At 34.9% G+C, this 18,571-nt stretch overlaps 1 long non-coding RNA gene across 1 annotated transcript; it reads left to right on the forward strand.

The window, feature by feature from the left end:
* The first annotated feature begins 12,119 nt into the window (after positions 1-12,119).
* Positions 12,120-17,003, forward strand: LOC148937868 (uncharacterized). The gene is made up of 2 exons (XR_016137871.1): positions 12,120-12,574; positions 15,221-17,003. It is a non-coding gene; the product is annotated as an uncharacterized LOC148937868 (long non-coding RNA).
* Positions 17,004-18,571: the final 1,568 nt, after the last annotated feature.

Here is an 18,571-nt window from a genome sequence, read left to right on the forward strand (position 1 = left end):
TCATACATGTTTTTCTCGCTGTTTTTTTATTGTCGGAGGATGTCTACGGTCGAGTTGAATTTCCATAGCTGTACTTATGCGAACCATGAAAAGCATACGACCCTCGTCTTTGATATTAAGCCGGCGGGGCATATATACGGGAAACATCACTTTTTATGCGAATCGGGCGACTCCCTACACGCATTTACCGTTTTCTCTCTTTCTCTCTGTAGAAATATATTTACCTTCACAATAGCGCACTCACTCCGACCCTGCCGTATCTCCCATTCGGCTGTGTCTCGATGTGCATCTGCGCGATTTCGCGTATATTTTCGGCATTTCGCGTTCGCGCATTACGGGTTTACGGAGCGTCGATGAAAATAATCTCGCGAATGTCAAGCCTTCAACGGACAAGCACGAAATAGAAGCGAATATCAACAGAATTATATTTCGCGTTATATACCCAACTTGAATCCCAACTTGATACAAACGTACTTCTTGCTCTATTTCGAGAATTGCTAGAAAAATTGCAGATATTCCATTTTTTATTCCCATACAAGATAAACAACATGCTTCGCGTTATTATTCAGGATTGAAAAAAATCTACAATTCAATAATTTTTCATCGCGTTAACAGCTACGTGTAACAACTATTGCGCGAACAACCTGCTGATCAAAACTGGCGTACGCGTAATATTAACATATCAGCAATATTCTTACCAGCAATTTATGGCGATGCATTAAGTTTCCAGTATTATAAATAGTAATTTTACGTGATATATACATATTCGTATATACGTATAACGTTTACGGTAATATTTTCATGGTAATGAATTTTAATATCTTTAGGATCAACTAAAATTGTTCTTTTTAGTCGTATGCGGCAATTTTTGATCGATCATACTTATCTCAAATCTTCCTTTCTGCATACCTCAACATATTGTTGGTAGCTATTTCATTATACGCCCCCTAAGGAAATAGTGTCGATTTGTGCGACGTTGATTAATGCCTATATGAAAAATGCAATCCACGGACTTGAGTCGATTCGAGCTCGACCTCGGCAAACATCGGACTAGTCGATCTCACTTGAACTTTGGCTTTAATCTAACTTTCTTACTCAGGACTTCTCTCAACATTTTAATCATTTTCATATTAGAAGCTGTCGAACTAACGGCCGATGTATTTCCGATATTCAGATTGCCCGAAGTACAATCGAAGTGGTTGAGTAGAGTTTCCTGATTTGTTTGTTCGCGAGAAAAGCTGCCAACGCCAATAAGACTTAATATTTAATCGGTTAAACACGTTCTAAACCCAATCATGTTTTGCCGCAAGAAATATGTCAATGAGACATATATGCGATTTACTTAGATATGCAAATACACTTATAATATTTAGATTGTAGACTTCTTAAATACTCTTGCAAAATGCAACGCATTTTCAGCGGAGCTGTGAGATTAACACATTGCCATTGTGAATGTAATTTCAATATTTAATAATAAATATTGCGATCACTCAAATCGTGCTCGATTGTCATTAATCACCAATCACTCATTCCTAGAATTCTATTTTCATTTGGCATTGTCAGTTTCACGTCAGACATACATCAAGAGATATAATCATTAAATTATAAATAGATAGAATTTCATCTGTAATCTGTATATTTTTATATATAACTAATTAAAATTTTTATTTATGTATGTCTTATTGCAAAATTATTCGATTCATTTTTTTTTTTCATTATTTTTCACACATGCCCAAATAATTAATTAAACTTATTGTAAGATATTAATGTATCATATTTCACTTTAGGCATTAAATATATAAGTTAAATGTATAAATATGATAATACGCATGATCACGAGTTTAGAGAATTTTAAATTAAAAGATATCGAGAATAATATCCTGTTGTATCATACTCAGTGGTACAAGGCTGACTGGGATTAAATCTTGTTGTTTACTAGAACAGGTATCTTATATAAGAGACTAGTAGCCGTTGCAAAAAAATCGTAAAAGTATTGAATTACGAACAAGGACGCAAAGAAATATATTATCGATTGTCATGTGATGCTCGAGAAGAAATCATATTCTAGCAATATCTATTATATAATAAAATCTTTTCCTTTTTATGGATTAAGTATATCAGAGTATGACTGTGTTAAAAATAGCAACTAGTAAAAAGCTGAATAAACTAGAGAAGTGATTGAAGAAAAAAATCTGAATGTTCAAAGCCACTTATATAATATTAACAGATATACATATCCCATATATCACTGGTATTAGAACTTAATAGCGCTATAAACAGTACATGATAATCAAACATTTAGACAAGCTCGTTTGTATCAATCTTCACCTCCCATGGAGTGCGTACTAAGAAACATGATGGCATGCAATGTAAATAAGCAACGGGTTTACTTTAACTGCAACTTTACGGATTCTTGCTAACTGAATTGATATGCGTAAGGAAACCTCATTTGTTTTGACTTGTTGCGAACAAAACAATATTATGTTTCCAAGCAAGATATCATTTCGACGTTTATCTACAATATTTGAGTTATATTTCTTATTACGCAAATACAACATTTGTGCTAAGTTATTATTCTTTTTTTTAACGAACTGAACGTAATAAAAGTACCATGTTCCGTTTTCATTTTCATGAAAGTTCATGGAAAGTTTTTCCTTGACAAGCGATTAAATTCAATGTAAAATATAGCCACTGTCACTATTAAGCCTGAATCCAGATTAAACAAATCAATGCGAACGAATACAAACGAACAACTTGTTTCATAGACTATTCATTCGCGCTTATTCGCTCAGTTTGGATTTGATTTTACACTACGTATAATAAAATTATATTAAATTTAATAAGTTTAATAAGTATATTAAATAAGGATGCGTAAATATTCTCACATTTATATCACTTCTTGGAAAGTTTATAGCTAAGTCTTTAGTAATTTTCTTGGAAGTGGAGCATTCAATGCGTCGCGCAAGATCTATTTGAAGATACGTAAGAAGCGTTAAAGAGCGTGTGAGAGTATTATCGCGTGACGTATACTTAGCACATCATGTAATATAAAGAACACTTTGTGCAACCAATCTTTATTGACATTAAAACTAGTTGTGATCTTAAATTTTTTACTCTTTTCAACGTAATCATGTTGCTGTGCAGTTTGTAAAAAAAATATTAAAAGTTTTTGCAAATATTTGCATGAGAATGTGAAAGTGATTCAGTGAATGAAAGTTAAAAGTTGTGATATTTAATCGCATATATTATTTATTGTTGAGCAGAAATTTCATTAAACTATAGCGACACCACGGTATGATTAAAAAGATTAATTTCTTCAGTGTATTTATGTAATAATACGTGGTGTGGCAATATATAATCGCAATAACGATTATGTTAATCGAAGTAATTACGGTAATAGCATGAGACTCAAGACCCCATTAATTATACATAACATAATCTCGTTATAATATCCGCACGTGGAGAAAAAAATATTTTTTTCATACGTTATCTTGCGCGGATATTCTTGAATATTTTTATTGCAGGACAGCGGAGCCGAAGTACACCGTGATAAACGTGCACATTCGGGGAGATCATGGCTATACTAAATCCAACAACAATTACCGGCTTTGTCGCGTGGCCGCTAGAAGCCCTTGTTATCCGACCACGATAGAGCCCTATATTTCAAACGCGTTTTTTCCTCACTGAGCAACCTGGGAAATTTCAGAGCGATATATATATATATATATATATATATATATATATATATATATATATATATACATACATGTATATAGAGCTATTTAACAATCATGAATAAATAAAGATCAAAGTTAACTTGCAAAATGATATCTATTATGCTCTATTAGGATTTAATTAATTTTTCCTCAGATTGAATTTTATCATCATTTATTACAATTTCTACATTTTCAACATTAAATGATAAAGTATATAGAAAATTCAATTTAACTGCATGAAAGGCATCTCTTTGAAGTAATTTCATTTTTGAAGGTTTTCACTATAACTGATAGAGTTTCTGTTCTTCTTCAAAAAGTTTCATAAATCTCTTATTCTTTCAAGAGTTCCAATAATTACGTTTCGCTTAAATTAATAATGCGTCCAGAAATCTATAAGTTCTGTCGCCTATAGATACAAACTTGAAGATCAAAATAAAAAAAAAAATTTGTTATTATGTAATATCGATTTTAAATTTATCAAATATATTGTTAATATCGAATCTTTAAGAAATCCGATATAATGAAGAAAAGAAATATAAAAGTTTCCTTCTCCGTTAATATTAAGATGTAATGAGTTTTCTGAACATTGGATCATAGATTTAATGTCTTCGAGTGTTTTGTTAGATTTCATATTAGTGTTAAAGCTACAAATACAAGCAGAAGTACGCGAATCGCAGAAGTTAACTTCCGGCGCGGAAATGTTTTTCCTTCGACGTTCAGCGACGCGTCGCCCTTATTTGACGACGTCCGAGGAATCTGAAGTAGCTCTCTATAACATAGGATGAATTATTATTCGAAGCACGATAAGGTCTCATAAGTCTTACATTACGCGCACACGACGGGGATTGTAAATCGCGCTGACAAGGCATAATGATTTCAACGTGATCGTATTAAAAATTCATAGTCATCCCGCTATGTCGTCTCGTCCATTACGAACGATCGATGGGAATTTAGAAAGCTTCAACTCAATCTGTTCCTTTCGCGGTCCATTCAGCCCAAACGACTCGCATCATGTGCGAATAAAAAGATAAGAAGAGAAAGACGGTAAGAAAGTAAGCAAATCGCAAACAAACGAAAAAATAGGAACCGAGTTTCCTTTTTTTATATTTAGGATAGAGGAGTATAGAGGACCATAAGAGAAAAATATAATAAGAGAAAAAATATATAGAGAGAGAGACAGTATTACCCATATCGCTTAGAAATTTAAAAGATCGAAAGTTTTGCCTTGACTTTGTAAATGCCTAAGATTTTATGCGTTGGAAAAAGATTAAATAAAGTTGTAGAGAAACGGTAAGACGAGAAAGTTGCACGGGGATAAATTCAAGGAAGTTAAAATAACCACCGACTAAAACGTCTTATCGTTTTGATTGACGACTCCGGAGTTGACCGCGCTTCGTTACGACGCTCGATAGTCCTCGAAGCAACGTCACTAATGATCCGAATATATAAAGAGCATTATGCACGAAATAAAACATCTCTTACATAGAGAAAAAGAGAGAGAGAGAGAGAGAGAGAGAGGGAGAGAAAAAAAAAGTTCCCGCGTGCCCTGGTCATTATCGGTCACGTAGATCTCCATTGCGTGCTGCTCCTGTATATCCTATGGCCACAGTCAACGGTGCCACACTCGGAGTGGACTTTAAATCAGATTACAGTGTGCACTTTCCCGCCAACAGAAGTGAAAACACGCACGTATACGATGTAATATGTGTACCGGGGGAGGGGGGGAAGTGGAGAGAACAAACAAGCTGCATCGAATGGACATTACGTTTCGCGCTCTAGGACAAATCCCGCAAAATCGCGCGAACGAGTATATATGTTCGGAATAATTAACATTTTGAAATAAAGGATTGATTTCGCGGCGAAAGTATCATTAAAACGTTCCACACGACCCTTTCATATGCTGAGTTACAGCAATATCCGATGCATCTCTCCCATCTGCGTTTATACCGGTGGTGCACAATAAGCCTAGAGACTTAATCAAGGTAAGTGCCCTTTATGGAATGTACATAATGTAGCGCTGTCTGTCAACGTAACATGTAGCTATTTACGGTATAAAACTATTCTTATTTTATTCTCCATTAATATATACCGGAGTCAATCTTTATTTGTCAATATTTATTAAATTGAAATTAGATATTTTAATATCAAAAAATAGATTTCTTGATTTTAGCAAATTAATCTTTTCTTTTAATATCTTAATGTAATAATTATTATAATTATTTTATAATGATAAATTATATATAAATATATTCCTGCACGAAGATTTATATAGCTATACTATTCTTCTTTCTTAAATATATTATGAAATAAAGATAATCTAATATTATTTTTTTATTTCCAACGAGAAGTTACAAAATATATGGATCTTTAAATTTATATTAGTTTTTATTTTGGATATTATATATGTAACTTAACCAATGTCGTTCTTTTAAAGATAAAATGTTCTCAAACTGACAAACGCAGCACTTTTAAAAAAACGTTACTAAACTTATGCTGACTCGCATCCTAAACAATGTCAGCAAACCTCATAAAACTTTTCCAAAAACAATACATAGAAAAATACTCATCTATTTCTTTCTTATTTAGGTAATTAATGCGTGTATTAATTAATATTAATATGTATTGTAATATGTGGAAAATATTTTATATTAAATTCAATTACATGAAACAAACCATGCACGAACATATTGTAAAATTCAATTGAATTTCTACAGAAGCTATTTGCAAATTAATAGTATCAGTATATATTAACGATTGTTGGAAATATTTATTTAATAGGCATAATTATCTAACACAAAATCAATGTATCAAATTATAGTCAGGGATTCTACACGAGAATTTTGGTTAACCTGTTAATCTTAACGCGTAAATGAGATCCATCAAGAAAAGCCATGGGCGCGCAAACTCGACCGACTTAGCACGCTCGACGCTCGAGGAAAAAGCGACGGTTTCCGGATTTCCACGAAAACGTTCCGCGCTCGTCCGACGTTTCTATTTCTGCGCGTTGCATTTTCCAACGAGGAGTGTCACCGTCGTCGTCTTAGTCGGCATGTAACATCAGTATGAACGTAAGCCACCATCCTCCGATCTCGTCGGAGATAATGTCACGACGAGCGACAGGAACTTGCCGACTTCAAGGAAACGTTTCGCCGCCGCTGCGCGATGCGTGCCGCCGTGCACAGCCGCATGGACCACACAATTCAATAAAATTGTGCAAATCGTGAGTGAGCATTCTCGATTTCATGAATGACTTTCCAAAGCGTGCCATGACTCAATCTCTTCTCGAGACTATTCTAACATGAATGACGCGAACTCGCACGATGTGGAGCAACGTGACTAATGATCATACTACTCAGATTAGCGCGATATCGAAGGATGTCGAAGCAATGTTAAACGTTGAAAACGCGTGCAAAGAGTGCAAACGTACCGTTTATCTATAATTATCTGATTTCATTGACAATTTTGCCGACTTTAATATTCCCTTTACGCGAGGGACTTTTAATCCTGCGATGTCGTTTTAAAGGTTTAAACTTTAATAGTAATGCACGAGAAAAAGTGAAAAAATTATTTTTATTATTTATATGTGTACAACAAGTTAAATGCATTATCTAAGAATACTCCTTATATAACTGAAGTAATCAAGCTATATTATCTAAAAAAAGATCCATGTTTCGCGCTAAAAGTGGAATCTAACTATTTAACATTGCATCTACGTAAAATTTGAATTTAAAGTATTATTTATTTTAAGTATATTTATTTTATCTCTTTTTATACAACGCATAAAGAGACTGTTCTCAGTCTTTTTTTAACATTCTACTTTTAAGTATAAATTACTGTCCTATTTTCGTTTATTTCTCTTCGTTTATTCTCTTCGTTTATTTTTCTTTTTCACTTCTGTTCCTGTTATAAATATCTACTTCTTTCAGCGAAAACATGAGTTTCCTTTCTCCCGATATTCCATTTTAGTTTCGACAGAAACCTCCGAAAATCGCCATGACCGATATCAGTTTACGTCGTCATATCTAAACTAGAGGTCCCTCGGTTGTTCTCTACCTAACACATTTTTTTCGGAACTGCGACATAGGCGCGGTATCACTGAGAGGTCTGCTACGTGACACGTACGATTACACGACACGCACAGACTCTCGAGGCAGAGCAACAGCGAACTCGATGCCTCTCGTATGATTCATACGCGGCATGAGTAACTTTTATCAGAGAACGTCTCCTGACGCTTCGCAACGGGGAGTAGAGGAACACGGCGAGAGGGTTTAAGAGTTCAATGACGTAGTCGATTTATGACCGAAACGAACATCCGTAGCTGGAATGTGCCAATATGTATACCATACCTCTATATGTAACTAGATAAGTCGATACATATTCTATTATTCTGTAGTGTTCTATTGTATGATATACAGTATTTTATTATACAAGTAATGTAAGACAAATGCTAGTGTTGTATAAATGGAAAGAAGAACAATTTTCTAAACATACATAGATCTGAAAAATAATTTTATTGGGCTATTAAAATAATTATATAGGACGTTCAAATTAGTTGCTAGAATATAAAAAAAAATTTTGCAGTATTATCCTTATATTTAAATGTCTTATATATAATAATATTGATGGTCCGATAAAATTATTTTTTTAGATCTGTATCATATTTTTAGATCCTACAGCAAAATTGTTCTTTTCAGGTAAATTAAAAGTAACACAAATATGCAAATATCATGGTTCTATAGCTATAAAGATAAACGATTACAAAACAGTGACACTTGATATTTTTCGCATTAACTATTATTATTGTTAACAAACGTAAAGAAAATACGAAAGAATCAATCTCCATTCCATTTGTTAGCATTTATGTCTGCGAACGATGTATCTTCATCGATGTATCGCGCAAAAATGTGTGAAAACAATTCCGAGAAGTATATTTAACTAGCGACACTCAACCTTGAAAAAACATGAAGTAAATATCGTACAAAAAACGAATCGGTTTCGTTAATATAGTTTTATATTTCCATATCAACGTGAAAATCGATAAACAAAAAAGCCTCATATATTTCCGCCCAGGATACGATCGGAGCATATAAAAATATCAGACTGCAATTTCAAATTTTCAGGCACTGAAACGGCATACATCCGTCGGAACGTTATTGAAACGGAAATGACCGTTTCAGGTCCGTTCGTTCACTGTCGCCCGAGGAATAAATCAACGTACAAAATCTAGCAGGATACAGCAATTATTATTTAATCATATATCAGAGCTTTTAGTTTGCCTTTTACATTTTAAAATCTTTCAACGAAAAGCAATTATCACTTGCATATAAATGATTGTTACTAGAGTATTACTACAAGTTTGTTATCTACAAGTCACTTCAGAATTAGTGTATACATTTAATCAGTATTCTACCATTCGCTTCAGAAACGTTCCCGCCAGTTATTTTTGACGTGCTTCATCAAACGAAAGCTCTTTGCCGAAGAAATTGACTTCGCGCGCCCAAGAATCTTCTAAATTGCGAGATGAGATCTTATAATTAAATGCTCTACGAAATTGTCGACCCTTGCTCGCTACTCAGCGGCTCAATTGTCATTTTAATAGAACGGTTCGGTTGTCTCGACTTTCAATGGAGGGAAGGAAGGACTCGTACAAATAACTGCGTTTATAATATTGCAAAGCGGATCTCTCGTCTCCGGGAGAAAGTTCCTCGAACTTAATAATAACGCACACTCGGAATTGACAAACACGCACCAATTATACTGGCAAACTGGCTCTTGTCATCTCGGAAGCAATAACGACATTTATTTACAAAACGAGTGATAAACTTCTCGCCAATTATCGTGTTTTATCATCGAAGTAATTTAACGATATTTCGGAAACTGAAAAAGAACACCTATGAAAAGACACTAACGCCACGTAGGAACTTGGACAAAGAAATTATCCTCCATTTCGAACGAGAATTTATATATCTCCGCGAAAGGAAAGGCGCGATATAAATAGGTAATAAAACAAGGAAGATCGAAATGAATCCTCATCCGGCCTCTGACTCTTAAAGTTTGATATCTTATTTCATGCCGGCTGCAATAGATTGATCACTTCTGCGAAAGAATTGATATCTCGCTTCGAAACTGTTGCTCCGGACAACAGTGACTTGCGGAAGATTGATACATGTAAAGTAAACATTGAAAGTGTGCGTTTTGTCAGGCCTTTTTCACGCAAGAAAAGTTTATTTTACGATCCCCATCTTTTTATCAAGCATCGCGAGTTTTAATAGCTTTTCGAGGCGTATTATTTTTCATTCACAGTTTTGTTTCAGAAAAAACGATAAATGCGGCTGAATTTTTTTCCTTATCCCGCAGAAATCTCGTGCTTTTTAACACAAGATCTTTCGCGAATGTTTTAATGTCCTTAAATAATCGCTTCTGCACATTTTAAGGTAATAATAAAATTATTATCGTAATCTTTCCAATTTCGTCGAAAGATAATTTATTAATAAGTACATGGCGGAGTGTATTCAAAAATTTAATTGTATTACTTGTATATAACGAAAACATTAACACTTTTATTTATATCACAAAGCAATTTCATGGTTCGATGAGCGTGTATGTAATTAAAAAAAAAACTAATGTTTGATAACATGAGAGATATGTGCCGATCTTAAGTGGTTCTACCTATACTTGAATGATCAACGCTATTTCTATCAATCTATTTCGTGCTATCGGTAGGTCTCATAAAATAGGACGAAACTATCTCGAGTACTGACGCCATTGTTATCTCGTGATATAGTTCGCTGTATCAAAATGCGCTACACATAATACATTTGGTTGTACAATCACGATATTCCCAATCGGGTAAAGCTTCCAAGATTTGCGCTACATAATTTAGATATTCGAACATGATTATTATTTCCACAACAGATGACCGATATTGCCCGATATTCGCATATCGAAGGATCGTATTTTCATCCAACGTTAATCGCTTCTGGAACATTTGTCATCGAGTGTATTAATACACCATGATATATCGTGATCATAAATTTTGTCATTAAATTGCAAAATTCTTGTTTCAGCAATGGAAATAATCGAAATTCGATCTCGATAGTTTTGGTTCTGCTTCCGTTCTTATTTCACGTTCTATTCTTTCTCGCACAATCTGAATCTTATGCGGAGCAGATAAATGTTAGAAAATACGGTGGCGTTTAATATTAGACGCGCTGTGAGAATACTGTGAGTCGAAAGAGCGAGCGAGCGCGCGATCGCTGCCTCGGAACGAGACGGCACCGTCATCGCGCGCGCACGACCGAACGAATAGCGGAGCTTTGACTCACCGGTTGGAAGAGTCGAAGACAACGAGATCCCGTGAGAGATCGCGCACGAAGTTCGCCGCTCCGAACGAGATTCCATTCTGGGCGAGACCGCGTTACCTGAACGAATGCGGCTCGTTACCGCCGCATGGCCGATCGTGGCGTGCATCGCGCCTCGTGTGCCATGGACGAGCGTGCAAGGTAGATAGACGACTCGATCGGCACTCTCCCGTGCATCCGAGCGCAGGAACGTATCCGCGCTCGCACGTATGTGGTCGCATGCACACACACACACACACACACACACACACGCGCGCGCGCGCGCGCGTGTGTGTGTGTGTGTGTGTATGCGTTTGGTCGTGTGTGGCAAAACGGAGCAACGAGGCGAGAGCACGAGAGAAGCGGATAAACTAAGAAGAAAAAGAGGAGAAAAAGAAGATCGGTACTTACCCTTCTCGTCTCCGTCCGGCGGTTCACTCGTCGCTCCGTATCCGTTAATCGAAGCGGCGGCAGGCAACTTCACACCGTCGTCCACTCTCGGTTCCCTTTCTCTCGTTTCGCTACTCTTGTTGCTCCTCTTAATCTCCCGCGTCGACCACAAAGGATACCGCAACGCACGGCCGCGCGACACACCGCGATACCTCCACGAGAGGAGATCTCCGGCCTCCCGCACACTCCGTGCACTCTCGAACTCGTACTAACTCGTACGAGCGCGCGTCGTCCCGGCCCGCGTCGTTCGAACGTGACGCACGGCGTCACATCATCCCGCGCACTGGAAACCACACATACACTCAGACCGTGCGCGCGTCGTAACACTAAGAAAGGATGCTCGGAGAAAGATCGGTCGGTCGGTTGGTCGGATGGTCGCACGAATGTGGCGAATACACACGAGGACGTAGGATCCTTGTATAAGGATCACAAGCGTGCGCGCGCGCGCGCGCGCTCGCCCGCGCGTCTCTGCGCAATAATACAAAGTAACGCGCGAAACAGGATACGTAACCGTCGCACCGGTGTGCCGCGTACGCAGCGTATCTCGCGCGTAGGAATGCGATTCCCACGAGGGCGATCTCTCTCTCGGGCACTGACACACGGCAGCCGAATCCGACACGCAGGGCGGTCTATCTAGCTCGTGCGATCTCTCATCCGTGCGTGAGAAGGAGCGAGACAGAGGGAGAGAGAAAGAAAGGGGAAAGAGAGATAGAGAGAGACAGAGAGATCGACGCGGCCGCGACGCGACGCAACAACAACACAACTTACGTGCGCTGCTGGCTGCGGCAGACTGAGCGCCGAGACGTGACCGAGGTGCGCGCTCGCGCGATCGGCGCGCTCCTAGCGGCCGGCGGCGACCGGAGCGCCTTTGACCGATCTTCGTGTGCTCCGATTCACGCCGGGAATTGGAGTACGGTACATACGTGTGCGATCGACGGACGTGAAGGGTGACGGGCAAGTACCCCGTCTGGATTTTCTCGGATATTTCCGAATGCTCTTTCCGACCCTAAGGGAAGGACCTGGGTTTCACATACGATAAAAAGATCGACGGGACATCCGCCAACAAATGTGAGTAATGTCGGTTTGTCCAAGATTCGTATTCATGCCCCGGCGTAATGGAACCCTTTCGTAAACTTCGAATTGATTATCCCCAACGGGATATGCCGAAGTAATCCGTCTTAGCGAACGCGAGAATCGCGCTTAATGAAGAATCGCATTTACGGATCTCTCTTAATTCTATGCAAAGCTGATTAAATCGTTAATTAGAATGTAATTTTCTGAAAAATAAAAATTCCGTTGTTTACGATGGAAATTACTGATGCTATAAAACATACGCGTCGAATAAGGAACAAGTAAATTTCATATTATGTCAATTATACCGCGATATTTAACGCACATAAATTTAGATTCAATATTTTAATGCACATATTTCGCGCAATTGCCATTGTTCGTAATAATTTACGTATTTGGTAACGTATGCTTATACAAACGGGAGGCACGCTATACAAATGCCTCGTGTAAAACAAAACTATTCATTAATGTGCATGTATCTTTAGTTCCACGGAACATAATTATTAATTAGCAAACCAGGAAAAACATCAAATTGCGGGTTACCTTTTTATGTTGAAGCTATGTTAAACGTTTATTATCAAGCTCTACATGTTACAATGCAGTTAAGTTTCGTTTGTAAGCGTAATTCCATGCATTGGGGATATAGCAGCGATTAATTAAACTTCGAGTCTCCTGCAAACGAATAATACAGTGCACAGCGCAGTTGCATTGCCAACGGAAACAAGTTAGATATTTTATCGCATCGCTGAATCTATCTCATTAGAGAGTAGTAAATAAAATATTCTCATTATCTCGCAGATCTCTGTCGGTGCAAGTAAATGCAGGAAAAAAAAAATATATATATATATATATATATATATATATATGTATATATATTAAATATATATATTAAATCGTTTTATCGAAACTCTTTTCAAAATTTTATCTGCATTTCCTCTGTTTTATCTTGTCTTATCTTTTCTTACTGACATAAATTTTCGCTCAGTGACATTTTGAAAAGAGAGCTCAATTTGATGTGTAGTTTAATCAAGGTAATAAATTCCATCTTCATTCAATGATCAAATCTCCATCAATTTGCAGAAAATATAGCGTAACCAATTTAACATGATATGAAAATTGAATAATGGAGAGGCGAGTTGAACAATGCCCTAGCAATTGATTTTCACATTTTTAGTAATTGATATATAGGATGTACATCGATTAATAAAATTTTCCGTGTTTCCTCTTCCTTTTTTTCTTTTTACAGCTACGAAAATTTTTGAACATTATATCGCTATATAATTCGTAATTCGTATAATTCGCGATTTTTAACTGACCTGAAAATTCTTTTCTGAAATAACTAATTTACACGTTGGCGCTATGTCGTCGTATATTATTTGTCAATGTTTCAAGTTGTGCAACAATCTTTTCAATATAACAATGTACAAATTTTGTTCTGATGTAACTACTGGATAGGCGGCAGATAAATACCATTTATTAATATCAATTGAATAAATTATGTTTCATTCATTGTGTCCTCCATTCGCTCGCGTTCCCATCGTTCATCCCTTGCCTTCTATCATCCTCTTTTAATCTTTTCCATCATTTACCTTCTCTCCATTTTCGCTTTAAGCATGCAGTAATTTATCGCAATGAATAATAAACTATTGAAGCGCATTAAAGAAAAATAAATTAAATTGTATGTTGCAATGCATAAAGAAACGATCGATTTTTTGTGATAATGAATTAGAATTGAATACATTTAACTTTTCACAGAAATTAAGAAATTTTATTTGATTATTATTATTTTACTATTATTTCTTCCTATATTTTATCCAATTTCTTAGGAAATAAAAGAGAAAATTTTTTATCAAACACACACACACACACACACACACACACACACACACACACACACACACACACACACGTGTACATATAGATTAAATTACGAAAAATGATTATATATTATTTATTTATTATATAACAATCGAATTGATATTAAAAGAAGATAATGTACAGCGATGAACATATGATAAATCAATAAACGTATTAAATTTACGCCGTAGGCGTTGATTTAATTATTATAAATCGCATTATTTTAAATATTGCGGATTAGATATTATTGCATTTAACAATATAGATGAATGAAACCAAGTTAAATATGAGATTTGCAAAATCTGCTTTATCGGATATTTCGTATTACATAAAACATTTATTAAACGTTCACTTTATTATGCTTAGTCTTAAAAAATATCGAAACGAGTCCAATGAACTTTGAATTGTGAATTCTGTATGAAAACTGATACGGAAATAAAGCTGCAATATCTTACATTTTACATATCTGCATTATCTTACATTTTTTATTCTACATACATGGAAAGCCGGAAAGCTCTCCATTTCAATATCACGTAATTGACAATTCTTATAAATGAGAAATCAAGATTATTTATACATTATACTAACTTGGTAAATTTTTATCATACAATACTTTCTGTACAAATGAACCACAACGTTTCATAATTTTATCAAGGGATTTCTCTGCTTATAAATCATATTTTCAATCCAAAGATATCGCTGACTGTTACTCAAACACAATAGCTTGTACAATTTTGACATTTACTACTTTTACGATTTATGTTACGAAAGTTTGTTTTATTACAGATGAACGCCATACTGCGACAGACTGTGTTTGTTCCTTCAGCTGATTTTTTTAAACACGATAAAAACAAGGATTAATATGCATGCGGTTACATGACAGCGTGTACTTAGTATTTGTTTCAATAGTCAAGTAAATGGATATGCATTTGTAATTTAATCAAACTGAGACAGCTGGACGCTGTAGCTTAAAGAATATGCAGATATTCGTATTCTGTGAGTGAATTAATAATAAATTTCTATTAGTAGAAATATGACAGAGAGAAAGCATATAGCAATTCACAATAGTCTTCGGAACGTGTACATGTTATATCATTTAGAATATACAGGAAGCTGAAATCAGTTTCATTGAAACGAAAAGCGCAAACTTAATTATTCTCTGAAAAGATCATTTATTAATTGAACATTATATATAAATAAAATAGAGAATATATATATAGTATTCAATAATGTATTTCTCTATTAACATTATTATAAAATTAATAATACTCAAAAGAACATATTATTAATAGATAACATCGATTTAATACTGTTCCATTTACGTCAATTAAGATTAATTAACCAATTACCGCCTCTTCGTTAAAAATGATTCAACACAATATGGTGAAGACGTGAGACAGATAGGAAAGTAAATAATGAGGTCTCCTGTAATGAAACCTTTGTAGCAAAAGGAGCTATTTTTCAGACTTGTCTCATAGTTGTCCCTCTGTGTGAAAAGTGGCTGTAACGCTCATAAGATGAAGGCGTGCTAAGTTGGAGCATTTTTATTATTCTTAGAGAAAATCATCATTCTCTAAATCAAATATTAAAAACAACTAAATGTAGAAATATATTAGTGACATAATTCGATAATGTGATAAATATATATGTGAGCGGTAATGATGTTATATGAATAATATAATGTAAGAGATCCAATTAATGCAAAATATTTTTAAATATTCTAAAAAAAAGTGACAGTGCTATTTGAAATAATGTGAATTCCGATATAGTGGTTTCTTAAACTTATAGAGCTAATGTTCCAGTTACTTCACACTGTTCGGAACTATTAAGAGAATGTAATTAAGCGAAGAATGTGGATTATGTCACGCGTATTAAACTCGAGGCACTCGAAATATCTACCGTGAGGATGCTTAACGATGCGCATATCTTATTAAAATATTTACTCGATTTAAACGTGTTATTATATTTTATCTATAAAATCGTTACGTTTTAATATATATATATTAATAAATGATTCGGAGAAATACATAACTCCATTTATCACATCTTGATTTCTTAAATTCGTAAGATGCAATATCTTAAAATTAATAATGAAATTTATGTAAACTCGTTGAAGAGGTTTGCAGTTATATTTAAGGACTTTAATAAACATTGTAATATTAAAAAGTAGTGTTTTAAATACATTTCTAAATAAAAACTTAACTTGGATATATTTAAATTCTGTGCAAATACAACGTTTTCCTAACAGAGTACTTTCTAAATGCGATGTAAATTCCACTATTTAATGAAATTTTGTAGTTTAATTAAATTGCTTTAATAAGCATCGTATTTTTTGACAAAGAAACGTTGTCAAACCAATTCAATTAGACTAGACTTCTAAAAATAATAAGACTTCTTGACTTAAATTCTTTAATATTTAAAAATATGATGAGCGATATGCTTTATAGGAATTTTTTTAGATTAATACTGGATGACTTTTCTTTTAATGTATTATTATTATTATTATAACCATACAATCTAAATATAATGAAACAAAAAGAGAAAAGTGAAATAAATAAATTTTATTTAATTGTAAATTTTATTATTAATATAATTATACAAAATAATTATTTTTATTTATCAATAAAATCGTTGAAGAATTAAGTTTTTAAATTTTAATCGATAAAGTAGATTCTATTCATTTTATTCTATTTACACAATTATAAAAATAAATTTGTCGTTTGTTGTATTATATTATTCAACATTTTAGGAAATTAGGAAAGGCATTTGGGAAAATTTGCAATGAGAAAGAAATCTCTTGTTATGTTTTATCAATATTATTCCTTTTTAATACAATCCAAATAGATTTTTCTTACAACGTTTATATTTAATAGATTTTTTTCTACCTTTTTCCTACTTATTTTATATTTTGAAAATATTTCTTAATTTTTTAATTACCAATCAGTTACTTACTTATAATGAGCGTTTTTAATAAATTGCAAGAATGTATAAACTTTAACTGTCAGTTTTTGTGTCATTTTCATCATTATTCCGGCTAGCTGTTCTAATTTTTCTTTTCATTCTTTTCATATACTTTAATATCCATACCATGTCACAGTCTCATTCTAAGACCCTTTACCGATTACTACGCTCTTTGCCGAGCGTTTGATTACACGACATAGCCGGAAGGGGCGATGTTTAATTTCTTCACCTTTGCATAAATGCCACTATAAGAAACATTAAGGATATACGAGCAGATTGCTTCGGTGTGGCTGTGCGCAAGTACACTCAGACACGTATATAGACACATACATGCACATACACGTAAGGATACGTGCGTGAGCGAACGAAGAAGCCGTTAGTGACAGTGGTGGCTTTGTAAAACCACCTCTTAGCTTTCAGTTTTACAATACACGCCACCTCCCTTTTGTGCCTCTTGGTAAAACGATGCGCGCACGGTTACGTTAAAGCGGAAAGAGGCCGCGCTTTTCAATAAGCGGACTGCCGCTGCGTCTCGCCGCGAGAACGGCACAATTAGTTATTATCCCGATCCACAAACCGGCGTTATTATCTTAAAAGCCGCTACGATACAACGGCCGGAAGTTTCTTCGGGAGAAAATGCTTCCGCAGAAAGTTAAAGTATTAGCGGTTCCATAAATCACGCCTCGTAAATTTCGCTGCTTTCTTATATGAAAAAGTGCACATCGGTCATTAGTAAGGCAGCATAATGCGTTGAATTACGTAGAACTTCGCATTATCTCTCGTCAGAGGGACTGGCTGCATTATCGATTTTATTTATTATCTGAAGGAAAGAAATGAAGGTATATTCATCTAATCTCGATATCCTGAAGCGAATGTACATCTTTATGTACAAAAATAAACTGCGTAAAGTGCCAATTTGATCCAAATCTTATCGGAAAATAGTTACTTGTTAAGATTAAGAAGATTAAGAAGAAGTGAAACAAAATAAATGCAGTGGCTGCATTCGTGAGTACAGTGTGGAAAGAGATTATGAAATCTTTATGTTGTTTTTTTAAAGAAACAGCGGAAAACAACTTTCGTAATACAAAAGAGCGGTTTATTATTGATAGCAATTTATTATTGTTGAGTAAAGTAGAATTGTATTCTTCCATAGAATTTCTTGGAAAAGACATCTAT

This window comes from Pogonomyrmex barbatus, unplaced genomic scaffold (genome assembly GCF_055798465.1).
Source record: "Pogonomyrmex barbatus isolate J1 unplaced genomic scaffold, ASM5579846v1 scaffold10, whole genome shotgun sequence".
Taxonomy (NCBI): Eukaryota; Metazoa; Arthropoda; class Insecta; order Hymenoptera; family Formicidae; genus Pogonomyrmex; species Pogonomyrmex barbatus.